The sequence below is a fragment of the Sorex fumeus genome, unplaced genomic scaffold, assembly GCF_029834395.1.
Source record: "Sorex fumeus unplaced genomic scaffold, SorFum_2.1 ptg000013l, whole genome shotgun sequence".
Classification (NCBI taxonomy): domain Eukaryota; kingdom Metazoa; phylum Chordata; class Mammalia; order Eulipotyphla; family Soricidae; genus Sorex; species Sorex fumeus.
Window position 1 is genome coordinate 34754514 of NW_026606070.1, and position 5600 is coordinate 34760113.

Genomic DNA, 5600 nt, shown 5'->3' on the forward strand with positions numbered 1-5600 from the left:
GACCGTGATTTTTATTCATATAATCTTTGTTTTCCCATTAGTTCAGTAAGTATAATTTTCAAATTTCCCAGTGAGCAAAAAAGCTGAGTGATGTTTTATATTTTAACCAAGATCATGAAAAAAATAAATAACAGCACTTGGCATATATGCATAAAAGTCTAAAAGTCTACATTTATGTATTTTAAATTTTAATGCATCAAAATATTTCTTACAGATATATAAAATTTTTCAGGAATAATACTTGATAAAAGGGTTTTCAAATAATTTTCAGTCACGGTAATAAGCATTGATAAATGATAACATTTCCTTTTCTTCTCTGACTAGATTTCTCTATGCAAAGTTTTCTCAAACATTACCTTAAGTTTATAATGTAACAGTCATTATATTAGGCCACTAGAGTAGTTACAAAGATAAATTTGTAACCACTTGGCATTGACCATTGAAACCAGGAACCAAGTAATGCTTTGAAGAGTTACAAAGGGTTATATAAAGTGTTCTTAATCACCATCATTACCTTTGCTGAATATATGTTTAAATTTTTGTAGAGTTAATAGCACCATAAGCCCATAATAGAGGATACAGACACTTAGGATAGTAAAATCATGTCATTGAAGGGTGAACATATGGTTTGAAAATTGCATTGTTAACCTGGCAAGCTACCCTTGACGTATTCCATATGCCAAACACAGTAACAAGTGTCACAATGGAGATGTTACTGGGCCTTGAGCAAATTGATGAACTATGGGAGGACAGTGACAGTGACAGTGACAGGCAATAATATCCATGTTGTGTGAATATCATAGTATAGTATTGCACAAACTAGATAGTTTGTTGTACTCCATACCTAAGCTACATGAAATAGACTATTCAAATCACCATTAAATAGGTGATCAATTGTAAAGCCTTGAAGCAGATTGTCATCAACTGAGAGACTTATAAACATTTTTTTGCAATCTATGGAGGATGTACTCCAAATGAAATCTTATTTCAAAACAATGTTAAGGTGTATTTATATTGTTATAAGATGGCATTGAAAATAAGTTTGGCTAATGTTAAGTTATAAGTTAAGTTATACAGACTGTCTTATGTGTAGGAAAGGTAGTCACTTAATCACTTAACTTCCCGTTAGTCGTCGATTTGCTCGAGCGGGCGCCAGTAACGTCTCCATTTGTCCCTGTCGCGTGCTAGTGTAGCCCAATGGCATCTCTTCGCTCCGGGAACATGGAAGGCCTCAAACCGATCGTTCATGGCCTTGACAAAGAAGTCTGACCATCTGGTAGGTGGGCGGCCACGCGGTCTCTTGACATCCCGTGGAATCCAATCAGTAACAGCTCTAGTCCAACGGTCGTCTTTAAATCTCATTACGTGACCAGCCCATCTAATTTTCGACACCTTGGCATATGAGACAGCGTCCCTGATCCTTGATCGTCGACGGATGTCAGAACTCCGGATTCGTTCTCTCATTTGAGTGAAACGTGATATTCCAAGCATAGCTCTTTCTATTCTTCTTTGGGAGACCTGAATGGCGTTCTCATCTTGTTTGCGTAGGGCCCAGGTCTCTGAGGCATATGTTAATGCAGGAAGAACAGTGGAATCAAAGAGATGTGCCCGGAGCCGGAGGTTCTTCGTCCTCTTAGCTATTTCTTCGATGTTCTTGAAGGCGTTCCAAGCCGCTCTCTTCCTCCTGCGCAGCTCGGGTGCCAGGTCATTTGTCATGTTGACCTCTCGACCTAGGTACACATAGCTGTTGCATTCGGAGATGGTCGTTCCATTGAGAGCGAATGGGGCGTCAGGAACAAGGCTGTTTCTCATAAACATTGTCTTCGTAAGATTCAGCTGTAGTCCTACCTTTCCACACTCACGGCCAAAGTCGGCCAGCATTTGTGCCGCTTGGCTGATGTTTGGTGTTATTAAAACAATGTCATCAGCAAGGTAGTGAGGCCTATTATATTTGAAATTTTAGAAGATATAACATTACTTTAGAGTAAAAAATGTGAAATAAAAATTTTGGTTTTAATAAATGTGAATCATTAAGTGATTTATTAGCATAAAATTACCAAATAATTTATTAAGAAATATTTCCCAGGAATACTAGGAGTTCTGTATTAAATCCCAGCAGTAAATTCAGGGGGTGGAAATTAATAAACCATTTGCCTAAAAGACTATGGAGTGAGATATAGGAATTAAAAGCTACATTATACAATCTGGATGACTATACCATACTAATGCTTCCCAGATGTAATTAACCCTGGGGAATGTGTAACAGAAATCTTTTAAAGCCTTTTCAATTTAATCTACATTCTATGCATAGAAAGATGTCATTAACCTGTAAAGCAAGGTTTTCATGAGTGTAAAGGTAAAGGTAAAGGCCCTCCCGTTGATCATCGATTTGCTTGAGCGGGCCCAGTAACGTCTCCATTGGAGACTTTGTTGTTACTGTGTCTGGCATATCGAATACGTCACAGGGAGCTTGCCAGGCTCTGCCGTGCGGGCAAGATACTCTCGGTAGCTTGCCGGGCTCTCCGAGAGGGGCGGAGGAATCAAACTCGGGTCAGCCATGTTGGCTGCGTGCAAGGCAAAAACTTTACCACTGTGCTATCTCTCCAGCCCTTCATGAGTGTAAAGTAAGTTTTTCATGTCTGAATATCCTAAACAATGGACAAGTTTATGTTCACATATAGAAAGTGGATTTAGAAAAATAAGAGTAAGCATTGTGCAATTATAAGTAGTTCTTAAATATGAGCACCAAAAGATAAAAAATTATTAAAATACCATTTAAAAATAATTATTAGTAAAAAATATTGTTTTGGCTGTTACTAAAAGTACAAAATATTCCTGGTCTTCTTAAAGACATACAACTACATAGTAAAAGACTTACAATGTTGCCAAACAGTGATTTTTCTTTGTTTTTTTTTGATGCCTAGTTATTATTTTATTTCTCAAGCCAGATTTTCCAATGTGTATATTTATGCATTGGAGAATATAATCTTTGCAAAATAAATGGACTTACTGAATTTGCATATTCCAAAGCCTTTTATGTAGAAGGTCAATTGCTTTTAAAAATAAGTCTTTAATACAGTATTTTAAAGTAATTTCTCCAAAACTACATTTAACTTCAGCATTTAAAAATAAATTGTGTAGAATGTACTTAGAATCATATGATAAATAGAAATATATTTGCTTAGTAAGCTATATTCAAAAATGTGTAAGGAAAATTATTTAGGCATATCATTCTTGATGCCTCGGGTTCATGTAAGTGAGATTTCATATGTATATTTAATCTGAATATTTGAAGCTTCTACCATTTGATTATAGCTATCATAGGTGTTATTTGTCCGAATTAAATATGATTTTATTCCTCTGACCTGCTGTGCTGAGTATTTATTTTTAAGACACAATCTTTCCTTCGTTTGAGGAAACATAACTTGGTTTATTTTTAAGCCATTGTCACTTATTTAAAATAAATATCAGTTTTCCTGTTTTGGAGATACAACTGCTTTGATAAATATCAATTAGTTGTATTTATTTAAATGTATCAATCCACAAGAAAGATATAACTACCCTAAATGTGTATATGATCTATGTTTCAAAATATAAAAATTGAGAAAAATGTTATAAAGTAAAAGGAGGAAAGCTTTTAATTCATGGGTAGAATAATTGCAGTAGAAATGTGTGTTCTCTACTGATCTTCACAGCTCCAGATGAGCCTCATTCATGAGAATGAATTTGCTGAAAAACTCAGCTATGCAGGTTTTATGACAGAACTCTCTAACCTCTCACAGAGTCAGGAATGGGTAACCTCCTGTCATATTCCTGTTCTTCCAGGAGCTGGGCACTCATGCCCAAGAACTGCTTCTGGTGCCATATTTAACCTCATCATTGGCCATGATCCAGAAACTCACAAACAAATCTCAGAAGAGAGCAACAAGCTGCAGAGCAACAAGCAACAAGACCCCAAGATCTCCACCCAGTTAAAAATTTAACTCCAGCTGTATCGCCCTATTTTAAATCTTAGAATGCCTCATGTGCGGAACCACAAATACATCTAATATTCTATGCCAGTGATAAGTAGCACACCACATTTGATATGGTGTAAAATAGAAGGCAATGGATCTCAATAAAAAAAATAAATAAAAAACATTGTTTTCACACAAGACTCAAACTGTAACAACATGTTAGTAATCTCTTTTTATTTTATTTTATTTATTTTTTAATTTTTATGTGTGAAACACCATGAGGTACAGTTGTAGACTTACAAATTTTTGTGCTTGGGTTTCAGTTATACAACGATCAAGTACCCATCCCTTCACCAGTGCTCATTTTCCAACACGCAGGGGTCCCAGTATCCCTCCCAACCCCCATTCCCCCATCTCACCCTGCCTCTGTGGCAGGGCATTCCCTTTTGTTCTCTCTCTCCTTTTGGATGTTGTGGTTTGCAAAATAGGCATTGAGTGGCAATCATGTTAGTAATCTCTTATACAATGGCTTAAAGGCTCTAGGGTGAGATACAACAATCTTAACATACTTTCCTCAATGGCAAATTTGGGGGATCATTTTTTACAGATTATTGATAACAAGCAACACAAAATAAATTATTTAGGACCTGCCTTTGGGGAAGACTTGGGTGGTGGTGGGAAAATTCAAAATAATGGTGGTGGGAAGGTGTAATGGTGGTGGTATTTATGTTGGAATACTGAATGTAATAACTTATTGTGAACAACCTTAATAAAATAAAGCAAAATGAAGATAAAAAGGAAATGTATATTCTGTGTCTCTAAACAAGATAAGCAGTTCAATGTCAGCTGACAAAGTGATCAGACATTATTAAAAGAAGCATTATAGTTATTAATGGCTGCCAAAATATTCCACTAATTAAAGCTTTTGGCAACCAAAACTCTAGAGAGTACATCATCCAATAGCTTTTTCAGTAGCTTCTTTGTAGAATATGATGATGCTCTTGTCTTCAAATCTTATGGTAAGATTCAAAGGTAAGGTAAGATATTTAAGGAAAAATAATCAAGTTTTAGCTAAGCTGTTATAGAAAAGTTTTATATTGTAATTTGTTTTTAAGATATCTTTTTTTGTAGTCCAGGAGTCTCTTTATTTTTAAAGAAACACTTATCATGCCATGAATTCATAAGGAATGGGCTCCAGAAGCCCAGGTTCCTTTCCATTGGTTCTTACAAAGTGTGCTTCTCTGGGTGGAGCAGACTGGTGCTTCAGCTGAACCCAAGTTCCTTTCTCTTTGGCTTCCTTCTTTTTTTGATCATTTTCCTTCACCCATTTCAGGAAGCTGTCTCGACTTTTAGAGTGCTTAATATGCTCAATGCGGACATTAATTCTCTTGGCAAGAATCTTGCCCTTGTTTGTTAACAACAATGCCAATGGCATGCTGGGTAACATTATAGACTCTTCCAGTTTTGCCATGATAACATTTGTGGGGCATTCCTTTTTTGGACAGTGCCCATTCCCTTTATGTCTACAATATCACCTTTCTTGTATATACGCATGTACGTGGCCAAAGGAACAACTCCATGTTTTCTGACAGGTCTGGAGAACATATAGCAGGTGCCCCTCTGTTTTCCCTTTGTGTTGGTCAT

General features: G+C 36.2%; 1 pseudogene; it reads right to left on the reverse strand.

Annotated features, from left to right (window-relative positions):
* Nucleotides 1-5121: 5121 nt before the first annotated feature.
* On the reverse strand, nucleotides 5122-5600 carry LOC130020773 (60S ribosomal protein L21-like; annotated as a pseudogene).